Here is a 15,428-nt window from a genome sequence, read left to right on the forward strand (position 1 = left end):
CTTTAAATTGACACCAAATCTGGTGACCTTTGGGACATGGTTTGACCCCCTTAGGAAAGTGCTATCATCATGAAACGTTCAGATCACTTACAACTCAATAGATTCTACCTTCCTGTAATGTTTCAGCCTGATTGGACCTTGTTTTCACACAAATGAACCCAGAATGATGTGAAATTGTGCTTCGTGCAACATAATTCTGGGTGCCATTTAAAAACCATAAGTGCTAATGACTCCATTCCTTTTTGTGGTTGTAGGGGCTGTTGATTGGAGTACATTAAAACAAACCTGATCTCTCTAGGACATTCAGAAGCCAAGTTATAAGCCCACAAATGTGTAACTGGACTACTTCTTTAAATTGACACCAGATCCGGTGACCTTTGGGACATGGTTTGATCCCCTTAGGAAAGGGCTATCATCATGAAATGTTCAGATCACTTACAACTCAAAAGATTTTACCTTCCTGTAACGTTTCAGCCTGATTGGACCTTGTTTTCACACAAATTGACCCAGAATGATGTGAAATTGTGCTTTGTGCAACATAATTCTGGGTGCCATTTACAAACCATAAGTGCTAATGACTCCATTCCTTTTTGTGGTTGTAGGGGCTGTTGATTGGAGTACTCTGAAACAAACCTGATCTCTCTAGGACATTCAGATGCCAAGTTATAAGCCCACAATTGTGTAACTGGACTACTTCTTTAAATTGACACCAGATCCGGTGACCTTTGGGACATGGTTTGATCCCCTTAGGAAAGGGCTATCATCATGAAACGTTCAGATCACTTACAACTCAATAGATTTTACCTTCCTGTAACGTTTCAGCCTGATTGGACCTTGTTTTCACACAAATGAACCCAGAATGATGTGAAATTGTGCTTCGTGAAACATAATTCTGGGTGCCATTTACAAACCATAAGTGCTAATGACTCCATTCCTTTTTGGGGTAATGGGGGCTGTTAATTGGAGTACTCTTAAACAAACCTGACCTCTCTAGGATATTCAGAAGCCAAGTTATAAGCCCACAAAGGTGTAACTGGACTACTTCTTTAAAGTGACACCAGGCCCGGTGACCTTTGGGACATGGTTTGATCCCCTATAGGAATGTGCGATCATCATGAAACGTTCAGATCACTTACAACTCAATAGATTCTACCTTCTTGTAACGTTTCAGCCTGATTGGACCTTGTTTTCACACAAATTGACCCAGAATGATGTGAAATTGTGCTTTGTGCAACATAATTCTGGGTTCCATTTACAAACCATAAGTGCTAATGACTCCATTCCTTTTTGTGGTTGTAGGGGCTGTTGATTGGAGTACACTAAAACAAACCTGATCTCTATAGGACATTCAGAAGCCAAGTTATAAGCCCACAAATGTGTAACTGGACTACTTTTTTAAATTGACACCAGATCCGGTGACCTTTGGGACATGGTTTGACCCCCTTAGGAAAGTGCTATCATCATGAAACGTTCAGATCACTTACAACTCAATAGATTCTACCTTCTTGTAACGTTTCAGCCTGATTGGACCTTGTTTTCACACAAATGGACCCAGAATGATGTGAAATTGTGCTTCGTGCAACATGATTCTGGGTGCCATTTACAAACCATAAGTGCTAATGACTCCATTCCTTTTTGTGGTTGTAGGGGCTGTTGATTGGACTACACTAAAACAAACCTGATCTCTCTAGGACATTCAGAAGCCAAGTTATAAGCCCACAAATGTGTAACTGGACTAATTCTTTAAATTGACACCAGATCCGGTGACCTTTGGGACATGGTTTGACACCCTTAGGAAAGTGCTATCATCATGAAACGTTCAGATCACTTACAACTCAATAGATTCTACCTTCTTGTAACGTTTCAGCCTGATTGGACCTTGTTTTCACACAAATGGACCCAGAATGATGTGAAATTGTGCTTCGTGCAACATGATTCTGGGTGCCATTTACAAACCATATGTGCTAATGACTCCATTCCTTTTTGGGGTAATGGGGGCTGTTAATTGGAGTACTCTAAAACAAACCTGACCTCTCTAGGATATTCAGAAGCCAAGTTATAAGCCCACAAAGGTGTAACTGGACTACTTATTTAAAGTGACACCAGGCCCGGTGACCTTTGGGACATTGATTGACCCCCTATAGGAATGTGCGATCATCATGAAACGTTCAGATCACTTACAACTCAATAGATTCTACTATCTTGTAACGTTTCAGCCTGATTGGACCTTGTTTTCACACAATTGGACACAGAATGATGTGAAATTGTGCTTTATGCAACATAATTCTGAGTGCCATTTAAAAACCATAAGTGCTAATGACTCCATTCCTTTTTGTGGTTGTAGGGGCTGTTGATTGGAGTACACTAAAACAAATCTGATCTCTCTAGGACACTCAGAAGCAAAGTTATAAGCCCACAAATGTGTAACTGGACTACTTCTTTAAATTGACACCAGATCCGGTGACCTTTGGGACATGGTTTGACCCCCTTAGGAAAGCGCTATCATCATGACACGTTCAGATCACTTACAACTCAATAGATTCTACCTTCCTGTAACGTTTCAGCCTGATTGGACCTTGTTTTCACACAAATGAACCCAGAATGATGTGAAATTGTTCTTCGTGCAACATAATTCTGGGTGCCATTTAAAAACCATAAGTGCTAAGACTCCATTCCTTTTTATGGTTGTAGGGGCTGTTGATTGGAGTACACTAAAACAAACCTGATCTCTCTAGGACATTCAGAAGCCAAGTTATAAGCGCACAAATGTGTAACTGGACTACTTCTTTAAATTGACACCAGGTCCGGTGACATCTGGGACATGGTTTGACCCCCTTAGGAAAGTGCTATCATCCTGAAACGTTCAGATCACTTACAACTCAATAGATTCTACCTTCCTGTAATGTTTCAGCCTGATTGGACCTTGTTTTCACACAAATGAACCCAGAATGATGTGAAATTGTGCTTCGTGCAACATAATTCTGGGTGCCATTTACAAACCATAAGTGCTAATGACTTCATTCCTTTTTGTGGTTGTAGGGGCTGTTGATTGGAGTACATTAAAACAAACCTGATCTCTCTAGGACATTCAGAAGCCAAGTTATAAGCCCACAAATGTGTAACTGGACTACTTCTTTAAATTGACACCAGATCCGGTGACCTTTGGGACATGGTTTGACCCCCTTAGGAAAGGGCTATCATCATGAAACGTTAAGATCGCTTACAACTCAATAGATTCTACCTTCCTGTAACGTTTCAGCCTGATTGGACCTTGTTTTCACACAAATGAACCCAGAATGATTGAAATTGTGCTTCGTGCAACATAATTCTGGGTGCCATTTAAAAACCATAAGTGCTAATGACTCAATTCCTTTTTGGGGTAACGGGGGCTGTTAATTGGAGTACTCTAAAACAAACCTGACCTCTCTAGGATATTCAGAAGCCAAGTTATAAGCCCACAAAGGTGTAACTGGACTACTTCTTTAAAGTGACACCAGGCACGGTGACCTTTGGGACATGGTTTGACCCCCTATAGGAATGTGCGATCATCATGAAACGTTCAGATCACTTACAACTCAATAGATTCTACCTTCTTGTAACGTTTCAGCCTGATTGGACCTTGTTTTCACACAAATGGACCCAGAATGATGTGAAATTGTGCTTCGTGCAACATAATTCTGGGTGCCATTTACAAACCATAAGTGCTAATGACTCCATTCCATTTTGTGGTTGTAGGGGCTGTTGATTGGAGTACTCTGAAACAAACCTGATCTCTCTAGGACATTCAGAAGCCAAGTTATAAGCCCACAAATGTGTAACTGGACTACTTATTTAAATTGACACCAGATCCGGTGACCTTTGGGACATGGTTTGACCCCCTTAGGAAAGTGCTATCATCATGAAACGTTCAGATCACTTACAACTCAATAGAATCTACCTTCTTGTAACGTTTCAGCCTGATTGGACCTTGTTTTCACACAAATGGACCCAGAATGATGTGAAATTGTGCTTCGTGCAACATGATTCTGGGTGCCATTTACAAACCATAAGTGCTAATGACTCCATTCCTTTTTGTGGTTGTAGGGGCTGTTGATTGGAGTACATTAAAACAAACCTGATCTCTCTAGGACATTCAGAAGCCAAGGTAAAAGCCCACAAATGTGTAACTGGACTACTTCTTTAAATTGACACAAGATCCGGTGACCTTTTGGACATGGTTTGACCCCCTTAGGAAAGTGCTATCATCATGAAACGTTCCGATCACTTACAACTCAATAGATTCTACCTTCTTGTAACGTTTCAGTCTGATTGGACCTTGTTTTCACACAAATGGACCCAGAATGATGTGAAATTGTGCTTTGTGCAACATAATTCTGGGTGCCATTTACAAACCATAAGTTCTAATGACTCCATTCCTTTTTGTGGTTGTAGGGGCTGTTGATTGGAGTACACTAAAACAAACCTGATCTCTCTAGGACATTCAGAAGCCAAGTTATAAGCCCACACATGTGTAACTGGACTACTTCTTTAAATTGACACCAGATCCGGTGACCTTTGAGACATGGTTTGACCCCCTTAGGAAAGTGCCATCATCATGAAACGTTCAGATCACTTACAACTCAATAGATTCTACCTTCTTGTAACGTTTCAGCCTGATTGGACCTTGTTTTCACACAAATGGACCCAGAATGATGTGAAATTGTGCTTCGTGCAACATAATTCTGGGTGCCATTTAAAAACCATAAGTGCTAATGACTCCATTCCTTTTTGTTGTTGTAGGGGCTGTTGATTGGAGTACTCTGAAACAAACCTGATCTCTCTAGGACATTCAGAAGCCAAGTAATAAGCCCACAAATGTGTAACTGGACTACTTATTTAAATTGACACCAGATCTGGTGACCTTTGGGACATGGTTTGACCCCCTTAGGAAAGTGCTATCATCATGAAACGTTCCGATCACTTACAACTCAATAGATTCTACCTTCCTGTAACGTTTCAGCCTGATTGGACCTTGTTTTCACAAAAATGAACCCAGAATGATGTGAAATTGTTCTTCGTGCAACATAATTCTGGGTGCCATTTATAAACCATAAGTGCTAATGACTCAATTCCTTTTTGTGGTTGTAGGGGCTGTTGATTGGAGTACACTAAAACAAACCTGAACTCTCTAGGACATTCAGAAGCCAAGTTATAAGCGCACAAATGTGTAACTGGACTACTTCGTTAAATTTACACCAGATCCGCTGACCTCTGTGACACTGTTTGACCCCCTTGGACAGTACTATCATCATGAAACGTTCAGATCACTTACAACTCAATAGATTCTACCTTCCTGTAACGTTTCAGCCTGACTGGACTTTGTTTTCACACAAATGAACCCAGGATGATGTGAAATTGTGCTTCGTGCAACATAATTCTGGGTGCCATTTAAAAACCATAAGTGCTAATGACTCCATTCCTTTTTGGGGTAATGGGGGCTGTTAATTGGAGTACACTAAAACAAACCTGACCTCTCTAGGATATTCAGATGCCAAGTTATAAGCCCACAATTGTGTAACTGGACTACTTCTTTAAATTGACACCAAATCTGGTGACCTTTGGGACATGTTTTGACCCCCTTAGGAAAGTGCTATCATCATGAAACGTTCAGATCACTTACAACTCAATAGATTCTACCTTCCTGTAATGTTTCAGCCTGATTGGACCTTGTTTTCACACAAATGAACCCAGAATGATGTGAAATTGTGCTTCGTGCAACATAATTCTGGGTGCCATTTAAAAACCATAAGTGCTAATGACTCCATTCCTTTTTGTGGTTGTAGGGGCTGTTGATTGGAGTACATTAAAACAAACCTGATCTCTCTAGGACATTCAGAAGCCAAGTTATAAGCCCAGAAATGTGTAACTGGACTACTTCTTTAAATTGACACCAGATCCGGTGACCTTTGGGACATGGTTTGATCCCCTTAGGAAAGGGCTATCATCATGAAATGTTCAGATCACTTACAACTCAAAAGATTTTACCTTCCTGTAACGTTTCAGCCTGATTGGACCTTGTTTTCACACAAATTGACCCAGAATGATGTGAAATTGTGCTTTGTGCAACATAATTCTGGGTGCCATTTACAAACCATAAGTGCTAATGACTCCATTCCTTTTTGTGGTTGTAGGGGCTGTTGATTGGAGTACTCTGAAACAAACCTGATCTCTCTAGGACATTCAGATGCCAAGTTATAAGCCCGCAATTGTGTAACTGGACTACTTCTTTAAATTGACACCAAATCTGGTGACCTTTGGGACATGGTTTGACCCCCTTAGGAAAGTGCTATCATCATGAAACGTTCAGATCACTTACAACTCAATAGATTCTACCTTCCTGTAATGTTTCAGCCTGATTGGACCTTGTTTTCACACAAATGAACCCAGAATGATGTGAAATTGTGCTTCGTGCAACATAATTCTGGGTGCCATTTAAAAACCATAAGTGCTAATGACTCCATTCCTTTTTGTGGTTGTAGGGGCTGTTGATTGGAGTACATTAAAACAAACCTGATCTCTCTAGGACATTCAGAAGCCAAGTTATAAGCCCAGAAATGTGTAACTGGACTACTTCTTTAAATTGACACCAGATCCGGTGACCTTTGGGACATGGTTTGATCCCCTTAGGAAAGGGCTATCATCATGAAATGTTCAGATCACTTACAACTCAAAAGATTTTACCTTCCTGTAACGTTTCAGCCTGATTGGACCTTGTTTTCACACAAATTGACCCAGAATGATGTGAAATTGTGCTTTGTGCAACATAATTCTGGGTGCCATTTACAAACCATAAGTGCTAATGACTCCATTCCTTTTTGTGGTTGTAGGGGCTGTTGATTGGAGTACTCTGAAACAAACCTGATCTCTCTAGGACATTCAGAAGCCAAGTTATAAGCCCACAAATGTGTAACTGGACTACTTATTTAAATTGACACCAGATCCGGTGACCTTTGGGACATGGTTTGACCCCCTTAGGAAAGTGCTATCATCATGAAACGTTCAGATCACTTACAACTCAATAGATTCTACCTTCCTGTAACGTTTCAGCCTGATTGGTCCTTGTTTTCACACAAATGAACCCAGAATGATGTGAAATTGTGCTTCGTGCAACATATTTCTGGGTGCCATTTAAAAACCATAAGCGCTAATGACTCCATTCATTTTGGGGGTAATGGGGGCTGTTAATTGGAGTACTCTAAAACAAACCTGACCTCTCTAGGGTATTCAGAAGCCAAGTTATAAGCCCACAAAGGTGTAACTGGACTACTTCTTTAAAGTGACACCAGGCCCGGTGACCTTTGGGACATGGTTGTACCCCCTATAAAAATGTGCGATCATCATCAAACGTGCAGATCACTTACAACTCAATAGATTCTACCTTCTTGTAACGTTTCAGCCTGATTGGACCTTGTTTTCACACAAATGAACCCAGAATAATGTGAAATTGTGCTTCGTGCAACATAATTCTGGGTGCCATTTCCAAACCATAAGTGCTAATGACTCCATTCCTTTTTGTGGTTGTAGGGGCTGTTGATTGGAGTACATTAAAACAAACCTGATCTCTCTTGGACATTCAGAAGCCAAGTTATAAGCCCACAAATGTGTAACTGGACTACTTCTTTAAATTGACACCAGATCCGTTGACCTCTGGGACATGGTTTGACCCCTTTAGGAAAGTGCTATCATCATGAAACGTTCAGATCACTTACAACTCAACAGATTCTACCTTCCTGTAACGTTTCAGCCTGATTGGACCTTGTTTTCACACAAATGAACCCAGAATGATGTGAAATTGTGCTTCGTGCAACATAATTCTGGGTGCCATTTAAAAACCATAAGTGCTAATGACTCCATTCCTTTTGGGTTAATGAGGGCTGTTAATTGGAGTACTCTAAAACAAACCTGACCTCTCTAGGATATTCAGAAGCCAAGTTATAAGCCCACAAAGGTGTAACTGGACTACTTCTTTATAGTGACACCAGGCCCGGTGACCTTTGGGACATGGTTTGACCCCCTATAGGAATGTGCGATCATCATGAAACATTCAGATCACTTACGACTGAATAGATTCTACCTTCTTGTAACATTTCAGCCTGATTGGACCTTGTTTTCATACAAATGGACCCAGAATGATGTGAAATTGTGCATCGTGCAACATGATTCTGGGTGCCATTTACAAACCATAAGTGATAATGACTCCATTCCTTTTTGTGGTTGTAGGGGCTGTTGATTGGAGTATACTAAAACAAACCTGATCTCTCTAGGATATTCAGAAGCCAAGTTATAAGCCCACAAAGGTGTAACTTGACTACTTCTTTAAAGTGACACCAGGCCCGGTGACCTTTGGGACATGGTTTGACCCCCTATAGGAATGTGTGATCATCATGAAACATTCAGATCACTTACAACTCAATAGATTCTACCTTCTTGTAACGTTTAAGCCTGATTGGACCTTGTTTTCACACAAATGGACCCAGAATGATGTGAAATTGTGCTTCATGCAACATAATTCTGGGTGCCATTTAAAAACCATAAGTGCTAATGACTCCATTCCTTTTTGGGGTAACGGGGGCTGTTAATTGGAGTACTCTAAAATGAACCTGATCTCTCTAGGACATTCAGAAGCCAAGTTATAAGCCCACAAATGTGTAACTGGACTACTTCTTTAAAGTGACACCAGATCCGGTGACCTTTGGGACATGATTTGACCCCCTTAGGAAAGGGCTATCATCATGAAACGTTCTGATCACTTACAACTCAATAGATTCTACCTTCCTGTAACGTTTCAGCCTGATTGGACCTTGTTTTCACACAAGTGAACCCAGAATGATGTGAAATTGTGCTTCGTGCAACATAATTCTGGGTGCCATTTAAAAACCATAAGTGCTAATGACTCCATTCCTTTTTGTGGTTGTAGGGGCTGTTGATTGGAGTACATTAAAACAAACCTGATCTCTCTTGGACATTCAGAAGCCAAGTTATAAGCCCACAAATGTGTAACTGGACTACTTATTTAAATTGACACCAGATCCGGTGACCTTTGGGACATGGTTTGACCCCCTTAGGAAAGTGCTATCATCATGAAACGTTCAGATCACTTACAACTGAATAGATTCTACCTTCCTGTAACGTTTCAGCCTGATTGGTCCTTGTTTTCACACAAAACAACCCAGAATGATGTGAAATTGTGCTTCGTGCAACATATTTCTGGGTGCCATTTAAAAACCATAAGCGCTAATGACTTCATTCATTTTGGGGGTAATAGGGGCTGTTAATTGGAGTGCTCTAAAACAAACCTGACCTCTTTAGGGTAGTCAGAAGCCAAGTTATAAGCCCACAAAGGTGTAACTGGACTACTTCTTTAAAGTGACACCAGATCCGTTGACCTCTGGGACATGGTTTGACCCCCTTAGGAAAGGGCTATCATCATGAAACGTTCAGATCACTTACAACTCAATAGATTCTACCTTCTTGTAATGTTTCAGCCTGATTGGACCTTGTTTTCACACAAATGAACCCAGAATGATGTGAAATTGTGCTTCGTGCAACATAATTCTGGGTGCCATTTAAAAACCATAAGTGCTAATGACTCCATTCCTTTTTGTGGTTGTAGGGGCTGTTGATTGGAGTACTCTGAAACAAACCTGATCTCTCTAGGACATTCAGAAGCCAAGTAATAAGCCCACAAATGTGTAACTGGACTACTTATTTAAATTGACACCAGATCCGGTGACCTTTGGGACATGGTTTGACCCCCTTAGGAAAGTGCTATCATCATGAAACGTTCAGATCACTTACAACTCAATAGATTCTATCTTCCTGTAAAGTTTCAGCCTGATTGGACCTTGTTTTCACACAAATGAACCCAGAATGATGTGAAATTGTGCTTCGTGCAACATAATTCTGGGTGCCATTTAAAAACCATAAGTGCTAATGACTCCATTCCTTTTTGGGGTAACGGGGGCTGTTAATTGGAGTACTCTAAAATAAACCTGATCTCTCTAGGACATTCAGAAGCCAAGTTATAAGCCCACAAATGTGTAACTTGACTACTTTAAAGTGACACCAGGCCCGGTGACCTTTGGGACATGGTTTGACCCCCTAAAGGAATGTGTGATCATCATGAAACATTCAGATCACTTACAACTCAATAGATTCTACCTTCTTGTAACGTTTAAGCCTGATTGGACCTTGTTTTCACACAAATGGACCCAGAATGATGTGAAATTGTGCTTCGTGCAACATAATTCTGGGTGCCATTTACAAACCATAAGTGTTAATGACTCCATTCCTTTTTGTTGTTGTAGGCACTGTTGATTGGAGTACATTAAAACAAACCTGATCTCTCTAGGACATGCAGAAGCCAAGTTATAAGCCCACAAATGTGTAACTGGACTACTTCTTTAAATTGACACCAGATCCGGTGACCTTTGGGACATGGTTTGATCCCCTTAGGAAAGGGCTATCATCATGAAACGTTCAGATCACTTACAACTCAATAGATTTTACCTTCCTGTAACGTTTCAGCCTGATTGGACCTTGTTTTCACACAAATGAACCCAGAATGATGTGAAATTGTGCTTCGTGAAACATAATTCTGGGTGCCATTTACAAACCATAAGTGCTAATGACTCCATTCCTTTTTGGGGTAATGGGGGCTGTTAATTGGAGTACTCTTAAACAAACCTGACCTCTCTAGGATATTCAGAAGCCAAGTTATAAGCCAACAAAGGTGTAACTGGACTACTTCTTTAAAGTGACACCAGGCCCGGTGACCTTTGGGACATGGTTTGATCCCCTATAGGAATGTGCGATCATCATGAAACGTTCAGATCACTTACAACTCAATAGATTCTACCTTCTTGTAACGTTTCAGCCTGATTGGACCTTGTTTTCACACAAATTGACCCAGAATGATGTGAAATTGTGCTTTGTGCAACATAATTCTGGGTTCCATTTACAAACCATAAGTGCTAATGACTCCATTCCTTTTTGTGGTTGTAGGGGCTGTTGATTGGAGTACACTAAAACAAACCTGATCTCTATAGGACATTCAGAAGCCAAGTTATAAGCCCACAAATGTGTAACTGGACTACTTTTTTAAATTGACACCAGATCCGGTGACCTTTGGGACATGGTTTGACCCCCTTAGGAAAGTGCTATCATCATGAAACGTTCAGATCACTTACAACTCAATAGATTCTACCTTCTTGTAACGTTTCAGCCTGATTGGACCTTGTTTTCACACAAATGGACCCAGAATGATGTGAAATTGTGCTTCGTGCAACATGATTCTGGGTGCCATTTACAAACCATAAGTGCTAATGACTCCATTCCTTTTTGTGGTTGTAGGGGCTGTTGATTGGACTACACTAAAACAAACCTGATCTCTCTAGGACATTCAGAAGCCAAGTTATAAGCCCACAAATGTGTAACTGGACTAATTCTTTAAATTGACACCAGATCCGGTGACCTTTGGGACATGGTTTGACACCCTTAGGAAAGTGCTATCATCATGAAACGTTCAGATCACTTACAACTCAATAGATTCTACCTTCTTGTAACGTTTCAGCCTGATTGGACCTTGTTTTCACACAAATGGACCCAGAATGATGTGAAATTGTGCTTCGTGCAACATGATTCTGGGTGCCATTTACAAACCATATGTGCTAATGACTCCATTCCTTTTTGGGGTAATGGGGGCTGTTAATTGGAGTACTCTAAAACAAACCTGACCTCTCTAGGATATTCAGAAGCCAAGTTATAAGCCCACAAAGGTGTAACTGGACTACTTATTTAAAGTGACACCAGGCCCGGTGACCTTTGGGACATTGATTGACCCCCTATAGGAATGTGCGATCATCATGAAACGTTCAGATCACTTACAACTCAATAGATTCTACCTTCTTGTAACGTTTCAGCCTGATTGGACCTTGTTTTCACACAATTGGACCCAGAATGATGTGAAATTGTGCTTCATGCAACATATTTCTGAGTGCCATTTAAAAACCATAAGTGCTAATGACTCCATTCCTTTTTGTGGTTGTAGGGGCTGTTGATTGGAGTACACTAAAACAAATCTGATCTCTCTAGGACACTCAGAAGCAAAGTTATAAGCCCACAAATGTGTAACTGGACTACTTCTTTAAATTGACACCAGATCCGGTGACCTTTGGGACATGGTTTGACCCCCTTAGGAAAGCGCTATCATCATGACACGTTCAGATCACTTACAACTCAATAGATTCTACCTTCCTGTAACGTTTCAGCCTGATTGGACCTTGTTTTCACACAAATGAACCCAGAATGATGTGAAATTGTTCTTCGTGCAACATAATTCTGGGTGCCATTTAAAAACCATAAGTGCTAAGACTCCATTCCTTTTTATGGTTGTAGGGGCTGTTGATTGGAGTACACTAAAACAAACCTGATCTCTCTAGGACATTCAGAAGCCAAGTTATAAGCGCACAAATGTGTAACTGGACTACTTCTTTAAATTGACACCAGGTCCGGTGACATCTGGGACATGGTTTGACCCCCTTAGGAAAGTGCTATCATCCTGAAACGTTCAGATCACTTACAACTCAATAGATTCTACCTTCCTGTAATGTTTCAGCCTGATTGGACCTTGTTTTCACACAAATGAACCCAGAATGATGTGAAATTGTGCTTCGTGCAACATAATTCTGGGTGCCATTTACAAACCATAAGTGCTAATGACTTCATTCCTTTTTGTGGTTGTAGGGGCTGTTGATTGGAGTACATTAAAACAAACCTGATCTCTCTAGGACATTCAGAAGCCAAGTTATAAGCCCACAAATGTGTAACTGGACTACTTCTTTAAATTGACACCAGATCCGGTGACCTTTGGGACATGGTTTGACCCCCTTAGGAAAGGGCTATCATCATGAAACGTTAAGATCGCTTACAACTCAATAGATTCTACCTTCCTGTAACGTTTCAGCCTGAATGGACCTTGTTTTCACACAAATGAACCCAGAATGATTGAAATTGTGCTTCGTGCAACATAATTCTGGGTGCCATTTAAAAACCATAAGTGCTAATGACTCAATTCCTTTTTGGGGTAACGGGGGCTGTTAATTGGAGTACTCTAAAACAAACCTGACCTCTCTAGGATATTCAGAAGCCAAGTTATAAGCCCACAAAGGTGTAACTGGACTACTTCTTTAAAGTGACACCAGGCACGGTGACCTTTGGGACATGGTTTGACCCCCTATAGGAATGTGCGATCATCATGAAACGTTCAGATCACTTACAACTCAATAGATTCTACCTTCTTGTAACGTTTCAGCCTGATTGGACCTTGTTTTCACACAAATGGACCCAGAATGATGTGAAATTGTGCTTCGTGCAACATAATTCTGGGTGCCATTTACAAACCATAAGTGCTAATGACTCCATTCCATTTTGTGGTTGTAGGGGGTGTTGATTGGAGTACTCTGAAACAAACCTGATCTCTCTAGGACATTCAGAAGCCAAGTTATAAGCCCACAAATGTGTAACTGGACTACTTATTTAAATTGACACCAGATCCGGTGACCTTTGGGACATGGTTTGACCCCCTTAGGAAAGTGCTATCATCATGAAACGTTCAGATCACTTACAACTCAATAGAATCTACCTTCTTGTAACGTTTCAGCCTGATTGGACCTTGTTTTCACACAAATGGACCCAGAATGATGTGAAATTGTGCTTCGTGCAACATGATTCTGGGTGCCATTTACAAACCATAAGTGCTAATGACTCCATTCCTTTTTGTGGTTGTAGGGGCTGTTGATTGGAGTACATTAAAACAAACCTGATCTCTCTAGGACATTCAGAAGCCAAGGTAAAAGCCCACAAATGTGTAACTGGACTACTTCTTTAAATTGACACAAGATCCGGTGACCTTTTGGACATGGTTTGACCCCCTTAGGAAAGTGCTATCATCATGAAACGTTCCGATCACTTACAACTCAATAGATTCTACCTTCTTGTAACGTTTCAGTCTGATTGGACCTTGTTTTCACACAAATGGACCCAGAATGATGTGAAATTGTGCTTTGTGCAACATAATTCTGGGTGCCATTTACAAACCATAAGTGCTAATGACTCCATTCCTTTTTGTGGTTGTAGGGGCTGTTGATTGGAGTACACTAAAACAAACCTGATCTCTCTAGGACATTCAGAAGCCAAGTTATAAGCCCACACATGTGTAACTGGACTACTTCTTTAAATTGACACCAGATCCGGTGACCTTTGAGACATGGTTTGACCCCCTTAGGAAAGTGCCATCATCATGAAACGTTCAGATCACTTACAACTCAATAGATTCTACCTTCTTGTAACGTTTCAGCCTGATTGGACCTTGTTTTCACACAAATGGACCCAGAATGATGTGAAATTGTGCTTCGTGCAACATAATTCTGGGTGCCATTTAAAAACCATAAGTGCTAATGACTCCATTCCTTTTTGTTGTTGTAGGGGCTGTTGATTGGAGTACTCTGAAACAAACCTGATCTCTCTAGGACATTCAGAAGCCAAGTAATAAGCCCACAAATGTGTAACTGGACTACTTATTTAAATTGACACCAGATCTGGTGACCTTTGGGACATGGTTTGACCCCCTTAGGAAAGTGCTATCATCATGAAACGTTCCGATCACTTACAACTCAATAGATTCTACCTTCCTGTAACGTTTCAGCCTGATTGGACCTTGTTTTCACAAAAATGAACCCAGAATGATGTGAAATTGTTCTTCGTGCAACATAATTCTGGGTGCCATTTATAAACCATAAGTGCTAATGACTCAATTCCTTTTTGTGGTTGTAGGGGCTGTTGATTGGAGTACACTAAAACAAACCTGATCTCTCTAGGACATTCAGAAGCCAAGTTATAAGCGCACAAATGTGTAACTGGACTACTTCGTTAAATTTACACCAGATCCGCTGACCTCTGTGACACTGTTTGACCCCCTTGGACAGTGCTATCATCATGAAACGTTCAGATCACTTACAACTCAATAGATTCTACCTTCCTGTAACGTTTCAGCCTGACTGGACTTTGTTTTCACACAAATGAACCCAGGATGATGTGAAATTGTGCTTCGTGCAACATAATTCTGGGTGCCATTTAAAAACCATAAGTGCTAATGACTCCATTCCTTTTTGGGGTAATGGGGGCTGTTAATTGGAGTACACTAAAACAAACCTGACCTCTCTAGGATATTCAGATGCCAAGTTATAAGCCCACAAATGTGTAACTGGACTACTTCTTTAAATTGACACCAAATCTGGTGACCTTTGGGACATGGTTTGACCCCCTTAGGAAAGTGCTATCATCATGAAACGTTCAGATCACTTACAACTCAATAGATTCTACCTTCCTGT

Source organism: Nothobranchius furzeri, chromosome 1, assembly GCF_043380555.1.
Source record: "Nothobranchius furzeri strain GRZ-AD chromosome 1, NfurGRZ-RIMD1, whole genome shotgun sequence".
NCBI lineage: Eukaryota > Metazoa > Chordata > Actinopteri > Cyprinodontiformes > Nothobranchiidae > Nothobranchius > Nothobranchius furzeri.